The 22,575-nt window shown below is 33.4% G+C and overlaps 1 long non-coding RNA gene across 1 annotated transcript; it reads right to left on the bottom strand.

Annotated features, from left to right (window-relative positions):
• Positions 1–11,660: 11,660 nt before the first annotated feature.
• LOC127874021 (uncharacterized) lies at positions 11,661–21,874 on the bottom strand. Its single transcript, XR_008046537.1, has 2 exons — positions 21,679–21,874; positions 11,661–13,717 (listed from the first exon to the last, which is right to left on the bottom strand). It is a non-coding gene; the product is annotated as an uncharacterized LOC127874021 (long non-coding RNA).
• Between the last annotated feature and the right edge of the window lie 701 nt (positions 21,875–22,575).

The following is a 22,575-nucleotide window of genomic DNA, read 5'->3' as shown; positions in this document are numbered from 1 at the left end:
ACATCAAAAATATGTAATTTACATGCATTCCAAATAAATTGTTGGTTTCTTGTATACATTTAAAGACTAACGGACATGTTAAATTTTTCACTTACTGGTAAATCTCTTTACTTTTCTTTTCTTACCGTCAAACGTTGATATCCAGGGGGCCGTTTCTGGTACAATGCGTAACTTTACGGACGAAAATGTATGTACGTATAAAGTTACGTACGCGTTTCTGAATGCGTAAGTGCGTTTCTATAAACCGAACGTAGCGTAAAACTTAGTTGCTATGTTTGAATAATCTCTAAACAGAAGTCTGGTGATTGCGCGGACCTTATAGAGGACATTTGAAGAAATTCATAAAGTAGATTTAATTTGCTTTCTCTAACAAACTTTCAGTAGACTAAATATTTATACATTTATCCTTAAGAAGTACCTTATAAAGAGCAAAGTTCTTTCCCTTGTTTGCGAAATTGCGATGAAAAAAGGGGTCAACTGTAAAAAAAAGTTCAATCTCTTGATTCTTTTAAAATTAAGTGTGGCCATTCTTTGTTGTGCTGGATATGCTCTTTGTTAAAACAGAAGAGATGATTATTACTGAAGCAAATCTTTTACGAAGGTTAGTCAGATATATTTCAAACTGAAATTGCTGGAGCAAACTGGAAAACAATGGATGGATAATACTGAGAAGATAGGCATGTGTATTGTAGCTTACACATCTGAATTTACAGAAACATAATCAAGGAGTTTCCTGACCTGAGGTCGCGGTGGTGTAGTGGATGAGGTGTCCGCCTAGCGATCGGGAGTTCGTGGGTTCGAATCCCACTCGGGGTGCGTTCTCATTAACTCCTCCTTAGACACCTAGTACTGGTTCTTCCCAGGAATCGGACTCGATAATGTCCCTCTGCCTATAATGCTCGAAAGAGCGGTTGGCAGTATACAAAGATAGATAGATGGAATTGAATTGACTGGAATGGTATCTTTGATTATGTTTAGTGCGTCACTGAATTACAAATGGAATGTCCTATAATGAGAAGAACATCAGCAATGGCCTCTGTAAAGAAGGTAGTATTTTTTAAATTTCATTTACTGATCGATGATAATGTACAATAGTACAGTATGGTTTTAGAAGAATTAACAAACTCAGTAGCTTGTATTCACTTGTCGCACTTCTAGATAATTTTATAACAATCAACATCATGTTTTTACCATGTTTATATTTATACTTGTGTGCAAAATATTAAAAAAAACAACAAACAACAACAGATTTTTACTCATAAATTCATTTAAAATGAGAATCTTTTTTCTGTGATAAATTAACATTGTCCATGAATGCTTCTATAAATTTGAGACAATAGGCATTTTAGGCATTTGCAATTATCATAAAGTATGCTTCTTCACATATATAATTATATTATATTTTTTGTTCAATATTAAAAAAAATGCATGGATTGGTAAAATGTGTGTCAGGGTATGTACCAATTGTGATTAGTTCTAAATACAAAATTTGAGAAATTGGGATCCATTTTGGGTCTTTGGTATGTGGTTATTGGTATGACAAGCGGGCACTTGTGTAAACCTGAATCACTTTACATGCTTTACCAACACAATGACTGAAATATTTGTGAAAAAGTTCAGTCACTCATAATATACTTAAACATAATGCCATTCATTAATGGAAACTAATGCATCAATCTAAATTCATGGAAAAGTTTTACACATCTGGCTTAATGTACATATGAACAAAACATAGGGAGAAAGCAAACCATTTTTAAATGTTCCTAATTTTATGAAGTTAAATTTTACTAGTTAAATCATGTCAGGATGACACAATTTATTCTTGCAAGTTCCTAATAATTATGCTATTAAAAAATATGTGTCCATATACTTGATATTAAATTTCTATTACATTTTTTTTAAGTAAAAATTGTGCTATTCAAATGTTTTTTCATGTGTTTGAAAAAGATAAATAATTATGAGAATATGTTAAATCTGTTGTTTTTTTCAGTTCAAATCTTTAAAAAAAATTCATCTGATTTTTGAACACATTCACTGATACCATACATGTCCGCAAAAAGCTTTATTTAGTGCAAAACAAACAACTTCTTTTGAATTTATATTGTCTTATAAGTTATGTTTTTGACAAATAACTTAATGTGAATATTATGCATAACTATGGTGTTAAAAGTGAAGAAATAAAAATGGTATTATTTAAATTATTTGATTGCAATGGTAGTAAATGCTCTACACAACACAAACATTGTCTATGTTATGTTTCTTATTTATTTGTACAAGTTAATGGATTTAAAACATTAAAAAAATACATTTACTTATAATAATTAAGACAGTATACCTTATTTTAATATTTCCCAACAAAAAATGGTATAAAATAACTGAATGTAAAAAAAGAGAACATTCGCAGCATTGCTTTTCACAATATAAGATAAAATAAAGTGGGTTTTGCAATGTTTACAGCATTACTATAGAACTTTAAATGGTATAAATGGACATTACAGTATGTACAAAAACACAGTATAGAGTTTAAAGAAATGTGTTCAAAGATATTGGGAAAAAATTGATTGTTGATAGTTTTCTGTCAATCTGTGTGACCACTTATAAAGAAAAAAGGTTCTAAATAACTTCTTATGACATAACAATTTTATTTGAACATATCAATCAAACTGCCTTCAAGGTGTCCATATGGTTTATAGGAAACTAAAAATTACTCTTAAAATTAGTAATTAAATATTTCAGACAGTAAAGATTAACAATGACCTTAGTTAAAATTTGACACTTCTTCTTCGTGGCAACTGCATTTATAATAATGAAATTAAAGGTTTTGAATGTTGATGATACCATATAGAAAACAAAATGAAATGATTTTGTATTGTCCCCATGGTTTGTGTTCTAAAATTTCTTTGTAAAAAACCTAAAAACTCAGAAAAAATGATTGTAAAGCATACAACAACAACAAAGTTTTGCCATCAATATGATATTAATATGATTGATTACCGATGAAATCTGATAATAAACAAGAGCACCGCATATCTCGTGCCACGCTGGGCTGTGAAAGCTTGTCAGAATTTTATATTTTTGTAGAGGTCACAGTGACATTGACCTATAACCTAGTGACCCAAAATGGGTGTGGCGTTAAGAACTCATCAAAGTGCATCTACATATGAAGTTTCAAAGTTGAAGGTGGAAGCACTTTGATTTAAGAGCCAAATGATAAGGTTTTAGCACATTGCCTACAGCGGACGGGCGGACGTTGGACAACTAGCTGGCTATGACAATAGCTCGGGTTTTCTCTCTCCGGAAACAGCCTCGTTAAAAATACAACTTTGAGCATCTTACAACTGTAACTTACCAAAAACAAATTTCATTGGTTTAAATGTCATAGTGTTTTGACAGTTTTTGTATAAAATGACATATTTGGTACATTTCAATACATGTTTTCAGTAAATTTACTTCAACAGTGAAAACTTTTTAAACCTACTTTAAAATTAGCCATTATTAATATTCAGATAACTTAAGTTTTAGTTGTTGCGCAAAGTTAGCCAAGTGTGTGAGCCTTGACCTTTACTTCCAGTTAATAATTGCAGCGCTTCAACAACTGAAGCTTGATTGGTCATTGTTGGCCCCGTACTACTTAAAAGTACCCGGGGTCCTCTTACGTACACTTCAATGTACCCTGGGTACAGAGTTTTATTCCTGCCTAAAAGCTGATGTCATCAAACGCACTTCCGAATACGAAACAAAATCCTCTTTGAACAAAACCTAACTCAATATGCCCTTTTGAGTACGAGTTTCGATAATATCATCGCGGAGGCCATTTCACAGAATGTAAACAAAAACATTATTAATTTGAAAATAGAGCCAACAACAACAGATTTAGCCTAAGTATTCCTGGGTATGTTTCAGTATATTTTCTGTACCCAGGGTATATTGTAGCATACATAAGAGTACCCAGGGAACTTTCAAGTAGTACCAGAGCTGACAAAGACCAATCTAACTCGACTGAGCTAACATGTCGACAGGTTGTATCTCACAGTCTCTACAGTATATTTTATTTTACGCAGTTTTGACAAAATGATATATGCATGATATTATTTCCAAAGAAATGGATCTTGATGCAGAACTTCTGCTTAAACTGTAAATGTGCCAAATTCAACAATAAAGTGACAACCGTATACACATTTATAAGAAGCGCTGTTGACATATCAATTACAATTGTAAACAGTAATCTACGTTTTTGTAAATAGATGCATTTATATTATACTGCTGTGTCAATGAATAACAATTATACAGTAATCCTTGCTTAAATTAATTGAATTAATATTAGCACAGACTACTGTATAATTGTCATTCATTGACACAGCAGTAGACTATAAATGCAACTATTTACAAAAGCGTAGATTATACAATTCTAATACATAATTCTTACAGAAAAAGTATACTTTTACCCATGTTTACAATGAATCAATTCTATCACTCAGCAAACGTCACATTCGTTGAGTCTAACTTGGCGTCTTGTGATGGATAAAGCCTTTTTCAAAACGAAAGTTGAATGAATTGTCAAAAGGAAAATCGAACAAATCATAACAACAATCGATTCAAACATGTAAAATTTCCTCTTTTAGCAAAACTCCAATCCACAATCGTACACAATAGATCCTGCACAATCAACGCAGGATTTACGTTACAGTATCTTCCCATGCCCTACCAAGATCTTAATATAGATTAAGGTTTAAATTAACTAAAATGATGTTGCGCTCGTAGATTTCGTAGTCTACGTTCGGTTCTCCGAAATATCGGTGCATACGCCGCCATATTTACGCTAAATTACTGAGTTACGTGAGCCTTTGAGCACACGTAACTTTATGTGCAAAAATACGGTAAACGTAACTTTACGAAGTTTATAGAAACGCTACTTACTGAACGTTTTGCACTTACGCATGATTTTTGAACGTACGTAATTTTAAGAAACGGTCCCCAGAAGCGTTAACCAAAGGACAAATGAAAAATAGGCTTTTGTAAGTCAATCAGAAAGTAATACATTTATTATAGTTTTTGATTATGTCTGAACTTTCTGTTTGTTTGATAACAATCGGACAACACTATTGGTAATTATTGAATAATGTAAAAGACCTAAGCAAAAGTGCAGCAGTAACTCTCACTTCAGCTTTTTGATTTAGTTTTTTTAAGCGGACACTTAATGCAAATACATACAGCCAAAACTGATTAACTGCACATAATTTTAATGTGGATAACTATTTTATACGCATGTTATTAGTATTGTAGTTAACCTCAACACTCTCGATGTATAGACTTCAGATAAAGTGTAAGTTGAATTCGTAAACAACTCTGTTGCATAATTGACGAATAGATAGCAGGTGCGACACACGATTCCATCCCACTTGATACTACGTTTTAAACTGAGTTTATAAAGCAGGCGAAATGAGTCTAAAATCCTATGTCGTTGCTAAGATAATATGTCCTGCATTATTTCTTACAAGGTGAGTCATGCTGTCATCTGATCACTATAGAATGACCATTTACGTGTAGGTGTTTTATCTTCGCGTAATTTAAATATAATTTCTAATAAGAAAAATATATAATATTGTATTCGAAATATCACTCTTAACATATGTATATATACATTAAAGATATATTTGGAAACAAAATAAAGACAAGAAATAAATGTTCGCATGACAGCTTATTCAAATGATATGTAGGCAAAAGTGAAAACAATTACTGCATTTAATATAAATCGGACAAAATTTCTTTTTAAGTCATTGGTTTTATTATTGTGTCACAACCTTTCTTTGCATATTGAGTCATTGTGATTTTGTGACGACAAAGACATTTCTGTCTATGTCGAATATTTGTTTGAATAAACAAAAAATGAAACATTACAAAACAAACAAGAAGATGAAGCATGTTCAAGGCGCAAAACGGCCGGTCACATTCCAATTCTCTTAAGTTTAATGCACAATAACACATACTTATAAATCATTGTGAAAACATAATCTTTGGCGAGTAGTGTTCATATGAAGTTTATAATATAGAGGTTGTATGAAATAGCTGCATATAAGTATGAAATGGCAGATAACAGCCGTAATAGTATCACACCAAAAAGATAATTCAAACAGAAACAAAACACATACAGTTATATTTCAATACTTGAATTAAGGGCATCACTGGTAATCATAACATTTATACAATATCCACACTGTGCATCATTTTGGTTTGAAGCCTTTGTATAGCTTATATTTAATATTTATGCTCAATCATTCTATTCAAAAACAGCATCATTCATAAATAATTAAAGTATCGAATGTGCTATTGTTCTACCAGTTTATTTCAAATAAGCAACACATAGTTCCTGTATGTGTTGTCGTCTGGTTTAAATGCAAGTTTTTTACTTGTTGTAAGCAATTCAGAAGAAAGATTGTACATACGGTTTTGTTTCTAGATCTGTATTTATCCACCATGTCATCATAAACGTTTTGTATGTAATATAAAATATATTAAAGTTGCGATCGCCTGTTCTCCGTTGTGACACATTATTATTTAAAACACGCCAATGTAATCAATGTTATGGTATTAGTTCAAAAACATCATTTTATAAAAGGCTGACATCAACTCACATTATTGTTAAGACCAAGTAAAAATGATGTTTTTAAAGGAAAACGATAACTCCTTTGACAATACTTTAGTTAAAAATGAATTTCAAACAGATTGTCGTTATAAACAACCATCATTTTATTGTTATAAACACGTCTGCGCGTTGATAGGGTGATTACTACAACTTTTCCGCTCACCGTCGAACTTTTATACTTGTGACAAAATCTTCGTATCCGTCTGACGAAAAGAAACCTGGCGGACAAAGCAATATTAGGTGACCTGGTGACAAAATATTGTATTATAAGACACTGCAAAATGATTACCACGTGCGAAGCCTCCATCAAATATCTAAACCAATATGTCGTCAATTTAAAAGTTTACCAGTCGTGTTATATTAAGCATGACTTTGAAATAGTCAAGTCGTGTCGCGCTCGACACCATTCTTACTTGAGAGAAAAATGTAATAATTAGATTATTGTCGATGTGTCAGACCTGATGTGACAGACTTAAATCATTGTACCGTAATTACTCTAAGTTTTCGGACACTCTAAGTTTTTGGACAACCCTTATTTTAGCAAAAATAATTATATTTCTTGACTCTTAATTTTCGGACATACGAGTTTTCGTCCATAATTAATGTCTCTAAGTTTTCGGACAGTATGTTTTACAGCGCTATTTTACCAAATTTCGGTCCTGTTTTCGATATCTAATGACACTTTGATCGTGGGGTTTTAAAACCAGATTAACATAACAAAACATGGCAGGTGCATGCCTGAGGGCAACGGACCATTACATTTGCGTTATTGGGTACATAACCTTGTAAGCCGGTATAAAACAATGGTTTCGGCCGATAGCCTAAGCGTTAACCTTGTAGTAACTTTCTGTCAAAAAAATTAAGCATTTAAATCTTAAATTATTCAAAGTTCAGTGCAAACATATATAACTGTAATTTATACTGTACGGCATGGTATTTTTCAAGCGCGTGCTATTACCAGTAGTCGTTGATACAATTGACGCTATTTTCGGACACTTCAATTTTCGACTCTAAGTTTTCGGACACCTGTATTTTGTGAATATGATTCGTATCTAAGTTTACGGACACGAAAAAAATAATGTTGTTAAGTGTCCGAAAACATAGAGTAATTACGGTATATATAAAAAGAACATTCCATACGAACCAGTTTGTTTCAATTTATGTGTCGCGTTCTGTGAAAATTTGGCATAATGCATGTGCGTTAAGTGTCGTCCCAGATTAGAATGTGCAGTCCGCATAGGCTAATCAGGGACGACACTTTCCGATTTAATGGTATTTTTCGTTTAAAGGAAGTCCCTTTTTACCAAAAATCTAGTTTTAGCGGAAAGTGTCGTCCCAGATTAGCCTGTGCGGACTTCACAAGCTAATCTGTGACGACCTTTTACGCACATGCATTATGCCCAGTTTTCTCAGAATGCGACTCATATGTTAAAGGCCATTTTTGTGAAAACATACATCACTTACATAAATATCGATGCACCGCGAAACACTGATTATAAACACCGTATTTATATTCCTTATCACTGAAATTTGTGGCACTGCTAACTACTGCAAATGGTTTATAATGATGTGCTAGAACGATCCATCGTGACCTTAATTTATTTACGATAATATTCCATTTATCAAAGTTACATGTCCTAGAATTTTTCTTAAATGGCATTCTTGCACCGAAAAGGTTCACCGGGATCGATTTTCTTGCTTTCCAGTACATGTACGTGGAGGGCGCATGTTTAAGTCTCATGTTACAATGTATCAATTGTTATGGTAAAATACAATCATTCGGGGAAAGTCCAATTCTGTGGATTATAGTCATTTATAACGCCCTGACTAGGTACCGCGAAATGAATTGACGTGGTATCTGGCGTTATATTCCCTCTTTTTGAAACTGTCCAATCGGAACTCCGATTGATTGCATTCCGGACATGAATCTTATCACTTTTCCTTTGGATAATCTATATACAACTTTCCAGTATTTCATGTTGTCTTCTTTGTATGTCATCATTGAGGTTATCGGTAGACTGCACCACCTGAAAGTATCCAGAAACAATAGCAGAGCAATATTTGTCAGCGGAAACTTGTTGTTACATACCATATGGATAAAGTTACAAAAGTCATAGCATAAATTTGCCGAGTGTAATTTTTGAAGAAAACCTGATAATAGCTGTGTCACTTTTTCAGTCATGTTTTCTAAACTGCTATGTTGAAATAATTTCTTCCTTGATGACCTTGCTTGTTTGGTGTTTCGTTTCTGTGGAGCATTAACAAGATTGTCATGAAAGGCTTGACGGCACTGATCATTTGGTGTCTCTCTGACAGACGTCGAACTGGTACATGCCGGTTAACGGTCGCCTGGAGATGCGCTGGTATCATCTTCAGGACCGGTAGGAAATAGTCGTCTTTTTTTGTTATTTGGCGTGTTGTAACATAAATTTGAACGTCTCTTCCTTCTGAAAGAAAAAAGATCAGAATAAAGCGGTGCCACACAATCATAAAAATGCGGTGCTTTTACGGACATTGTTGAGCGGTGTTCATATTTCTACAATGTCAGTGTTGAACGGTTCATACTTGCTAACACGTGTACATGTAAAAATCACAGTTATATTCAATGAAGCATGCCATAATGTGTTGTAAATTGATTCTTCTACCATAAAATATTGTTTAACAAAAAAATCTTTCATTTAAAGGGTTTAAAATCTGCAGAAATACGATTTTTTGCGTCATGAAAGTCACTTCTTTCACAACATGCTCAAACTGTTTTCACTTTTTTGAAGTTAATAGCTACTCAATATCGATGCGGTAAACGGCAATTAGATGTAAACTATATACTTCGTTCGATGGAATATCATTTTATTACCAACTTACCTTCTTTTCTCGTTTTTTCATTGATTTCTGGACTCGCCAAAAAGTTTGCGGCCATGTTTTTGACACAAGGAATATAAAATTTCGACGGTGAGCGGAATAGTTGTGGTAACCGCCCTATCACCATGGTATGATGTAAATGTTTCGAATACATGTCTCGTTAACTTTAAGCGTTGGACTTGATTAGTTTGTCGAATACAGCATACAGCGATTTCCAAAACGTTTGTCGTGTATTTGAGTGAAAGTGCTTATAAATTCGTAACGTTGACAAATGCTATAAACTCGAATATTGAACGATCACTTAGTTTTTTCTGTGCACACAAATGAAAACGAGGGAAATACTTCCAAATCCGCATCATACTATTCGGATGTTTATCGAAGCGTGAACTGAATTTTTATAATACAAATTATTACTATTGTGCCCTTAAAGTGAGACTGCACGATTTTATATATGTTAAATTGTAATACAATTACACAAAATAGGCAAGAAAAAGTATACATTAAAGACGAATTTCATAAAATGCAGCAAAGACAAATTTTCGCCCGAGCCGATTGTGACGAAGATTGTTCGATCATATTTTTCTACAATAACCGAAGCATTCTTTTTTATTAGGATCGAAGTTAGTGTTCGTGTCGTATGAATAGATATCGTTGCAGGAAATTAAAATGATCCGTAAAACTAAATTTAGATTCACATCGTACATACATGTTATACATGCTGGCGAATTCGACTGTACATACATTTTCGATTTAATAATAGAAATAGCTGGTTTATTTCGCATTTTCTTCTTAACTTTTATTTTAATTAATATTGAAATATATGTAAAATAAGTTTTTTACACATTTTATATAAATTCATAAATATTTAACAAAATCGTGAAGTCTCACTTAAACTCTTCAAATTTGACAGAAAAAAAAAACAACGACACAATAAACATGACAAATTGCTACACCTGACCGATCATTTAACACACAGTTGATGGCTTGCACATTGTTACATTTTTTGCGACAAATGCTCAAATTAAATCAACGTCGAATGTTATTCCGCGAGGTTTCCAGCAATCAGGTACAAGGATGCCTGCAGGAAAGACTTTGAAGCTTGCTGCTTTGCTGCAGATGAATGGGAGACTAAGCCCAAAATCACACCGCCTGGCGATAGTCAATGTATAGAGGCATTGTGTAGGCTCAGATCCGAGCATGCAGCTCGAAAGAGAAGCCTACATAAATCGCCACCGCCCTTCCCCCGCCTGCATGGCCCTTAAGTGTGCGTGGTATTCCGCATTAGCCTTTTAGGCAACAGCAGGGAATTCCACAGAAAAGACAAATTATAGAGCTCATCAGCATTGTCGCCAAAGACTAAGCTCTGCAAACAAGTATATAACATTTCAGCGCGGACTTAAACATCAAAAGACGAAGAGTATGTTAAGCCATCAACAAACGCTAATAGGCACTAAGAAACCATTTTTACGCAATGCGTTAATGTAGTCAAACTTTTGACAAAAGGTGCATTACATCGGATTATATTATTTCAAGCATCATGTCTTTCATTATGGTGTATGTATATATTGTGTCGTGAGGATTTTTCAGTGGCAATTCAATACATTTTTCAGTCAATAAAACTTGTTTAAAATAACATGTACATTTCTTTCCCCGAATAAGAAAATACTATTTAATACCATTATGTACTGTGATAATGTCGTTGTATTGATGCAATATATCTAGATTAATGTATACGTTCAGAAATATGACTTTTTTAACTTCTTAGAGTAATTTTTAAATGTAATAATTTAACTTAATAAACTCTTCATTGGAAATAAACAAATGTACACATACTCAATATTTATTTATTGTACTATCAAAAATTATATGTATATTTTTCCATAAACATAAACGTCATACTGCAATCGTTAAATATTATTTCAGAAAGCAGCTCAGTAACCCAATTCGTAAAACAAGATTCGATGCATTCATCCGGTTAGAGTTATTCGGATTACAAAGTGTAACGTAACCGTCCTTTACCTTTTGTCTATGTCATGCACGTTCGGTTAGAGTAGCCTACTTATCAAATTGATCCCTGATCCTTTGGTGGCATCCATTTGATCTACGCGAATTTATTAACAAGAGCAAGGGCTGATGAATAATGACAATAAAAGCCAGCTTTGTCAGTTACATATTTATTATAATGTTTTAATGTGATACCTTACTTAAACACATTTTATATTCTATATTTGAACAATAGAAAACATACGCGAGGAACAATACAAAAATATAAATGGAATTAAATGGCCAAATGGCGGAATATAATTTACACAGACTAGTACTAGAGTAAATATACCTCAGCTATAGACTAGCACTATAACTGAGCTATGTCGTGGAGGCGACCGGAAGTACTGCCCTAAAGATAGCCCCAACCCCAGTTGCACTATTGATTAAGCTGCTCGTTTATGCAATAATCGCCAACAGACAATGCACACCATTCTATGCTATTTCGCAAATGTATGCAATTCCTATCTCAACGAACACCTTGCTGGTTTGGAAATAGATATTATGCAAGCGCAATCGCTAAGGCCACCGCAGCCGGCCAAATAAATTATCGGTACGCCGTACCGTGCAACATTGTATACATGCGCAATCGCTAAGGCCACCGCAACCGGCCAAATAATCCTCGGTACGCCGTACCGTAGTTTTTCCAGTGCAACATATAGTACAATATAAGCAAAGCCAAAACGAGCTATTCCAGGTACGCTTAAGCACGCCGTGCCGTCGAGCGAGTACTAGAACACCCATACTAACCCGAAAATCATTTTGAAAGCATTCCTGCCATCCTCACACATACTAGCACTACGTGATATGTGACAACAAAATGCTAAGTTTACCTCCCCCGGACTTATGTACATAATGATATAGTTACCTATTTATACTTCTAATGGTTCCGATCACCTCCAAGACATAGAATTTCCGCCTAAATGACATATTTTAATGACGTATCAAACATATAAAATGAGTCAATAATGACATATAAGTTATTGTGTCAAATTCACATAGATCTCAATAATTAACTGTTGTGAAAAAAACAATATCTCACACAATTATGCAGCAACACAATTACCTAATAATACACATTTATTTCATTTCAATAAGGCACACGTCACAGCACTTTTACATGGCACATTTAAGTAGCAGAAACACTCAAACACATTGGGTGACACTTTGTTTCCCATAATGTATAATATATAACAATCAAGTATAATCATAGAATAACATGACAGTACAACTTTGATCTATAAATTATATAACACAGTACAACTATGATTTGTATGCCTCACTTCTATTCGTTATCCTTAAATGGGGATTTCAAGGCCAGGGTAAAAACCAGCGATAAAACTTCATCAGAAATTATCAGATGCCCAATGTAAAATTACTCTGGAAAAATGTTCCCGAAAACAACCAATATTTACATGTAACTGTGGACATTGTGTAACTCAAACATAACTGGTAAAAGTTTACTGGTCGAAGTATAGCGTAGGACTGACCAAACAATGAAAACCCCGTGCACATTCCCGCCAATGTCCGCCTGAGTGTCCATCACTCACGTGACAACCATACGCATGAGCGAACCGCACATATACCTGCTGTGTGCAATGCGTTATTTTTAGACCTACGTTCTGTGCTCAACTCCGTAACGCTCAGGACGGAAAACTCGATTCACTGATGTCATGTCTCAGCGACATCCTGGATATTGACCTAGTTCTGGACGATAGCGATGTATCCATGCAAAGGCCGCTATCCACGGTTTGAGGCCCGACGATTTAACCGACGTCTTACCGACGAGTCGTGTACAGTTTGTGAATGTAACCCGAACGTTTTCCGTAGTCGCTCGCAACAGATTAACAGCCCTTCTATTAATACACATTCATTTCGCTGAAAAAGGCACACGTCACAGCACTTTACACAACAGGTTAAGTAGCAGAAACACTCAAACACATTGGGTGACTCTTTGTTACCCATAATTTCCATTCAATGATGTCGCGACTCAGCAACATCCTGGATTTTGACCTAGCTCTGGACGGTAGCGATATATCCATGCCATGGCGCCGCCGATATCCGCGATTTGAGGCCCGACGATTAAACCAATTCTATACGATGAGTGGTGTACAGTTGATGAGTGTAACCCAAACGTGTTCCGTGGTCGCCCGCGACAGATTGGCAGCCATTCTGTAATAAATATATCGGCAGTACATTTGAACATTACGAAAAGGTTTAACATAATTAACAAAATCTCTTTTGTTTCTCAAGCAAAGCTATTTCGCAAAAGGAACGAGATACGTGAAACCCGAGCATATATACCGTATTAGTGACGTCAGACAGTCACTACTGAAATCGAATTCACGCATGGTTTATTATTTCGTCTGCTTGTTTCTGATGATTTATACGAGATTTCAACTTTAATCTACCGGAGACATATATTCGCTACTTCAAATAAAATAAATTATTTTTTAAGAAATTAATTTGTATTATTAAAAGAAAAATAAATAATAAAAAAAAAACATCCATGAAATTTTTCAAATGAGAAATATACATTCTGCCTTTTTTCGTCAGTGTTATCATATAAATTCTGTCAAATTATGCTAGTCTATGTCGGCCATTTTTACTCTCCGAAATACTGCCACCGACAATCTTATCATCTGTCATCGAAAACACCAATTTATGAAACGTAACTACAAATTAATGTTCACATCTGTCTTGTGTACTAAGGTCAATATTAAGAGAAGCTTGAGCAACGTGGCAGTCATTTGAGAGTTGCCTAGCCTCTTTACAAGGCCAGTAAGGAAATACTTGGTCTTATTGATCTTATAACCTAACCTGCAGACAAATAACGACAGTCGGTGAAATCATTGTCTCTTGTTTTGCAGCGTAACTTTCCGAAATTCATCAAATAAAATGTATTTTACTTTACTTAACTTAAACACGATCTTCTCCAAACAAAGTTATTGCACAATAGCTCACGTTCGTTTTTGCATAATTAACTGTTCTCATGTATATAGTTCATATTAAGAATGCTCTCTCATTATAAAGAATTGAATAATAAAATATGTGATTTACAACCTTTCTAGTACAGAAACAAACAACTGTATTGCATGATCAATTATTTTTACTCTATTCATTAGCTTTATTCTATACTGATACCGGCGAATCAAAGAAAGACATCTTACAGCAAGTGTGTATATGTCATATATTGATAGGCCTGTGATTAAATAAGTACCAATACTTCACTACAATAATAACTGATGCCAACGCGAGCGGTATTCATAATACACATATACAATTCAAGAAACACTTGATATCAATAGAAGGTGCATCATAACTTTTAACTTATAATGATTGATACGACGGTTTATCACGGCCCGAGCCCTTAGTGAAATGTGTACAATTTATTACAAATGGTAAAGTTTATTTAAATGAACGTACTTTCCATAAATACATAACAATATATAGAGATATAACAACAATGGTGCTTAATTGGCACACTTAAGATATCAATTTAGGCAAGATGCCTATTCAAATTAAATTAATATTAACTTAGAAGTACTAGGGATTAAGTTAAATGCTTAACTGAATTCAAACTTTACTATTTTCTCGGTGCTAACTTTTCTGAGTACGTGCCCCATGTTATTTAATAATTTCTCTGTCGAAAATTATACAAAGCCTTAGACAAGTGTGCATGACCTGACAAAATGTGAATGACATCGTCATTTAACATCTATGATTCGATGATCGTTGTTGTTTTCAAGAACTTGCAATGATAAATCCGAATGCAAGATACTTAAGATCATGCTTTCTGTTATCAGAGCAACATGACGGATGGGTTATACATTTATCTTGACAAAAGCTGTCATCGATGATTAAAAGGTATTAGATATGTAAATTTTTGACGGCGATCTGGGACCTGAATATAGTTTATATGCTAATTTATTTTCATATTTTACATTGTTACATCTAAAGGCAAATTAATTTAAGGATCATAAATGTATCTCTGATAAATATTGTTATGGTCGGCTTGTATTCTTGAAATGAGTTGTAGTTTCCATTCGCGTCATTTAACTTAATTTTAATATACATGATAATAATGTATTACGCACATGGTTACGACCAATGATGTTCTACTTTGACTTAGAAAGTAATAACACAAATGGTGATATTGAACTATACAAATAGGTTTCATGTCGTAAAAAGGTATCACTATTTTTTAGATTATTTGAGTTAGATTTTATTTTCTGATTTTCAAATTAACGAGCGATGAACTCATGTTTGCACGGTATTTCTTTTATTCAATATATATTAACTATTGTCTCTCATTATGTTCAATATCGTTTCCTTAAACAGTCCACCGCAGCAAAAAGGCATCAAACAGCATGGCACAATAACAAACAAAAATAACAAGAATATAATTAAGATCGCTTTAAAACTGTGAAATCAAACCAGAAGAGGCTCTAAACGTCAATTCACAACATACGCGAATGTTAAAACAGTTTACTTCATAGAACCACAATCCTACAAAAGCAATAAAAAGGAATGAATGATAATTGAATTACCATTTAACTACTAACCGGTTTTATGTCAGAACAACAGAACTGGTTGATTGTTAAACAAAAATCAGTTCTTCAAAGTAAGCTTTTTTTGTATATCACCTTTAATAGCTGCAACACTTATGGAATAATAGTATAATGCATAGAGCATTGCTCCTTTAATAACATAGCAAGAAAGAAAACTTGAATAAATGGAATCTATGGAATTAACAAGAGTGACGAGATAATGTACAAAGGATGTTTCCAAGAGATTTACAACATCTAACTCGTTTGATGTCTTTTAACAAATATGGGTATCCCACAGCGTGATAAAACGAATAAGAATACAATACAACGTGTACAGTTTTATAAGACACGTTCAATATCTTAAATGATTATGGTAATCACATACACGCACGAAGTGCTACAATATTACCGTCAAGTAAAAAACATAAGTGTAATTTGACGCCAGACTATAATGAGGATATTTGTATGGGTTTTACCTTTTTACGTTATATATGGACTCGAAAATATCGTTATTTGAAAGAAAACATCAGTTGAGGCCAATTATTACTGAAACCTGATGCGTTGCTTAAATGACGAGTTCATAATATACGCATTAGTGAAAATTCTATGACGAAATTAAATTATCAATGCAAATATTTACAGCAAGAGACAAAAAAAGCCATTGTGACGGACACCATATGCCTTGTTAAATTGGCACGTTCAATATGATATGCATAATGGGAATCACAATAAAGCACTTCCTCTAACAAGTATCATTTAAACCTTTTATCAAACCTTCTCGAACAAGTAGATGTGTAAAACGAGTTGCCCATGTTATAATACGTTATGTGACGCAAATATATGATAGAGATTTAACAAAATGTAAATACACTCGTGTGATGAATGTTCACGCGGAGCTGTAAATGCTTTATAATTATACATTACTTTGCAATTGAGGAATCACACTAGATGAGTTGGCCCATTGGCTTGATATATATCAGCAGTATATGAACCCGTTTGATGTATGCTCACATGGATTAAATATGTGCATTTAAATCATATATTACTCAAGCTCCAATGTAACACTAACGGAATCTCACTAATTTAGGTATTATAATATGAACAGGCAAAATTGATTTTGAGTGGATGTGTGTGCTTTTTTTCAAACAAGTTCGGCTCTTTAAGACTAATAACAATATCCCCGTATCATGCTGTGGGGATATTTCTAAGAATGTATGAACTCATGAACGCGTTTGGTCTCTTTTGCTCGATTGATATGGGCACGTTGATAATAATTAATGTAACGTGATAAAATAATGAGTACAGTTATATACGTTCAACATTAAAATGAGTCGAATGTTTTATTGGCTTGCAAAGATCACAGCCTTTCAACTTGATCATAATACGATGATAATATTCGTATTGTTTCTGTTGTTTTCTTGTTAGCATGCCTTTTAGAACGCGATACAATATTTCTTAGCGGGATGACCTACTTCAAGCTACACAAAGAACATTCGCAGCGAGTTAAGTCGACATATAAAACGCATTTTAATACGAAATAAATGCTTATCTCTTTCTTATTGCAATGGCTGGAAAGTGAGCAGCTTTAACATTTTACAAAGGTAATACACGTTATAAAAAGGCAAAAAATACCTGCCCCGGCATGAACGACGCCATATTGACTGTCACGTGATTACCCCCTCTTTATAGTCTTTAATTCAATATGCTGAATATTCTTGCAAATAGTTATGCAAATAAGCTATTCATAACAAAATCTATATGATTGCTTTGGTGTTATATGGTATGTATAGCTCAATAATATTAGGTCATTATATATTGAGCATGTCTATCCGTAGTATCCGCCGTCTTAATAAATAATGTATTCTTGGTCTTAACAACGAAAACTGCATTTAAATCGGCAATGTTTTCACAAAATAGTGGCTAGACTAAGCTCCCTGAAGTAATCTGTGTCAATTACAATGTTTCTCATAATATCGGTCTTTCTGATTGGTTGCTTAGGTTCGTTACTATGTTCATGTTCTTGTTCTATAAATAGTGTCTTAATGGAAAACGAAACTCTTCTCATGTTGTTCTAAAATAGTTTTTGTTCAAAAGTTAGCGTCATATTAAACATTTGATAAACGTACTAATAAACCATAAACAGACTATCTCAATTACGTGTTACGCCATTTAAAAACAAATCACCCTCGAGTAAACACTTCTTTCCACGAACACCGAAAATCATAAGAATGATAGTCGCATTAATTATTGATAATCAGTTAATACATTAAATAATGTTTTAAGCTTTCATGATCATCTCAAAATATGTATTTGTATGTTTTTATAGACCTATGGGCATACTGGTTAAACTATTATGGATTATGTAGCATTGCGTATAAAGCGTTATGGATATGTTTTTTTTATAACATTGATATTACATGACCTTCAAAAATAACTAACTGACTTAATTGTACAGATGAAACGAATTCATTTGATATTTGGAATTTTTAATTTGATTTCAACTTAGACACGTTCACAAATTCCATGTTAGATAGATAGAAAGATTTATTTCAGTATCATGGTGCAAACACAATTAACAAACATGTTGCATACATAAAATAATACATAAAAATACAAACATGAGTATTAACCATGTCACGCAACACAGTACCAAGTATAGCACAAAAAAGAGAGCGAACTCTTATTTCCATTGTGGTCCTTGTGGATGGTGGCATGACATAGAGAGACATAAATTGTTGCTTAATTATATATCACAGATTTAGACTGAGCATTACTAATATTTGAATCGGTGTACATTATTGTATGAATATCACAGTTAAGAATGAGCACATACAACATGAAGTTAATAAATGACTTAAGTAATTAAAATATGTATATCAAATAAAAATTTATCACAGATAATTACAACATTAACATCACTAACTAACTAGTGAAATGGAATTAAAAAGCGGAATGTGTTTAAAAAAAAATACACATGATACCGATTACTTAGTAAAAGAATATTATAAAATCTGACTTAAAAAGTGGTTTTTGACGGCAACCTTGAACCTATAGGACTCAGATAGACTAGTAATAGAAGGAGGTAACCCCATTCCATAATGTACAACCCACAAACGCAAAGGATTTGATACCGAAACCTTTAACCTTCGGAATAGTAAAAGAAACTTTTTCACGGAACCGTGTATTGTGACCATGTGTTTTCTTAACTGGAATGAAATGCTCACACATATAATCCGGGGCTGTACCAGCAACAATCTTTAATACTTGAGTCAGAATAATTTGATCGACTCGTTTGGATATGGGGAGCCAATTTAATAATTTAAATTGCTCATGACCAATGTGTGACCGTGGGTCTAGGTTCAAGACAAACCTTACGAACTTATTTTGAGTTGCCTGTAACTTGTTCATCCATGATTTTTTCAAACCATAGTACCAAAAGGAGCAGGTATAGTCAAAATTAAATTGAATAAGTGACATAACCAAAAATTTCTTAGTATGTTGAGTGAGATATTCACGTTTCTTATATAAAAAAAATTCACCTAGAGTTTGCCTTTTTTATGATTGAAGAAGCCATTGAATCACAAGATAAATTTTGATCCAATGTTACACCAAGATTATAAACAGAAGAGGTTGGCTCAATAACCTTGCCATTACATGGTATATTTAGATAAGGATTTAACCGCAGTTTGGGCTTAGAGCCAAAAAGAATGGACTCAGTTTTACCTTAGTGCAATGACAATTTATTGGCAATGAGCCATTTACTAACGACCTCAATTTCCTCATTCAGGGCATTTTCAACATCATATTTATTTTTACCGGTAACCAAAATGCCAGAGTCATCAGCATACAATAAAAGTTTGTTTTTTACAACTGCTGACATGTCATTTACATAGATTAAAAACAGAAGGGGTCCTAAAATTGAGCCCTGAGGAACACCACAAGAAATATTCGAAAAATAGGAAAACGTTTCTAAAACATCAACCAGTTGTTGTCGATCAGAAAGATACGATCTAAACCACCTTAAAACATCTTTACTGAGACCTAAAGCTTCCATCTTCATTAAAAGTATGTTGTTGGTGAATTGATAAATTCATATTAAGAAAGTTATTCTTAAAAGTTTAAACTTATATGAAAAGATAATATATTCTATGTGAAGTTTGGGCGGGGTTATACATGTCAAAATAAATTAATATACGCTCGAATGCCGTCCAAAATGTAAATAAAGCACGATTTATGTTCGTCAATATGATGCTTTCAGTTTACATTTGGCTATTTCATAACATAAATTTGCGATTCCGAACCATACACGACACTTAGTTATATGATAGTGCCACACATTAAAAGATCCTCAAGATTATGATGTGTCACATAACATTGACGTGCGTTTTTTAAGGAGTATATGTGACACATACATCGGCTGAGTGGAATGATATGTTTGTAAAGAGCACGCTTAACATGTTGTCAGCGACCGTAAATCTTGATCACATTTGTTGAGCTTATTATAAATCGATACGAGATGAAATGTCAATGATGTTATAGTTACACCATATTTAAACCAAAATGTTCTTATTCAAGAGCTCAGTGGCGAGATGCAAAATGTGTGAACTGACTATATATGCTCACTTTTAGTCACATCAGAAATACAAATGTTCCAGAACGAATTCAGATTCCTATTTTCCTAATCATGTATATATATGTATATACATATATATATATATATACCAGATGGAAAAGTCCTATCAATAGATAAGAATCTGTCAAACGACGTGGATTTCTACGCATTCATCAGCCATTTTTTCCAATTATTTTAACCCTGTAGTTAACGGCGTGATGGACAGGCAGATTAGAGACGCGTGATTTGAGGTGTTTCGCCGTTACTAGAAGACACTAAGGCTTCTACTGAGATTCTAAATAAAGTAACGATGACAAACTGCACTTGAAGTTTGGTAGATTGTACAGCGAAAAGGGAAATGATCCACAAAGAAAGTGAGTTTTGATGAAAAATTTATGTCAGATAATGCGTTATTTATGGTATTGTAACATGTGCTATTACTGAACACTATTTTATTGTGAAAACTTCGTAAGCGGTTTAAATCATTAAATATTAAAAAACATATGCTAAAATAAATAGCCATGTGCATTTATTTGCCAAACTATGACATTGAAATAATCACTTTTATGTTTTTCAAGTTCAAATATGTTTTGTCATCGATAATTTGTTCATGCTTTCGTCGCCTTGTATACATTTGAACAGAGACACAATTGCGAAGTTCCGATTGTTTTTCTTTAAAAAAAATGGATATCAGTAGTGAAAATTATATCTTTTAAAGAGCCTTTAATAGTAATTTTATGTCAGTGTATATAAGCAAATAATGTCACTAAATTACGGTACTCAAAGTAGAGATTATTTTAAACAATAACTTATCCGTCATATAAATCCAGAATGTATGAACACTTTTGCTTTTTGTGTTTATGGTACATACATGTTTAGACGATTGCAGAGTCATGACATCCAGCATTATAAACAATTTCCCATACATGTACACTTTGTATGTATATTCAAATGTTTAAATACGTTTTTACCTTCAGCAAATTTAGCTGTTCACATAGTTGAGAACGATCGTGCGCCAATCATTCTGTTTTATTGATAATTAATCCAGGTCGACCGTTTGGAGTAGATAGAAAATAAGTTTTTTAGATACAATTAATTCAGATTCGCACATTTTCGTTGTAGTTATGGTATGTATGAGGAAACAGTAATACTGAACATTAACATGCTCTTATATATCCATTCTATGCATCTTTGAGGATTTAAAAACTTATCAAAATGATCAAGCGTAGCAGCGCGAAACGATTGAATAACTTGGAGAGTTCTTTGGATTGTTGTCGTTATACTTTGTGACACTACGAGGATTGCTTATGTAAAGTATTAAATACATCATTCCTTGTATGAGCAGGGATGGCCGAGTGGTCTAAGCATAAGATGTTTACTCCAGTTATCAGTGGTTCTGGCCCAGTTGAGGGTTACTTTTAATGCTTTCTTTAACATTATGCTTTTTTGTCTGGAGCTTTTTAGATCCAATGTTTATATTATCAACATAAAGCATTTAATGACAAGCTTCAATACATTCACAAATCTTGGAAAATGTCCCTTTAATTTCATTTCTATCAAAGCAGAACGCTAATTTTTTTTTTGAATTTGATGTTTGAAATTATTTTATGAATACATTTGATTGGCACCACGTGTTTTTAAGACCGTGACCGTATAATTCTACGTAAACAAAACAACGAAACAGGTATACCGTTCAAAGTACTGTACTTTACAATTTAAAGAGATACAGTTAATAACTAAATATATATGATATCAATGTTGACGAATGTTTAGCTATTTATTGGTGCCAGATATAGTTATTTTGACGTTTTCAATTTGTTTAATATACTGGTTTATTGAATAAATAACATACCTCCCTTGGATTCCGC

Source organism: Dreissena polymorpha, chromosome 3 (assembly GCF_020536995.1).
Source record: "Dreissena polymorpha isolate Duluth1 chromosome 3, UMN_Dpol_1.0, whole genome shotgun sequence".
Taxonomy (NCBI): domain Eukaryota; kingdom Metazoa; phylum Mollusca; class Bivalvia; order Myida; family Dreissenidae; genus Dreissena; species Dreissena polymorpha.
The sequence above is the reverse complement of the archived record's forward strand: the minus strand, read 5'-3'. Positions and strand labels throughout refer to the sequence as shown.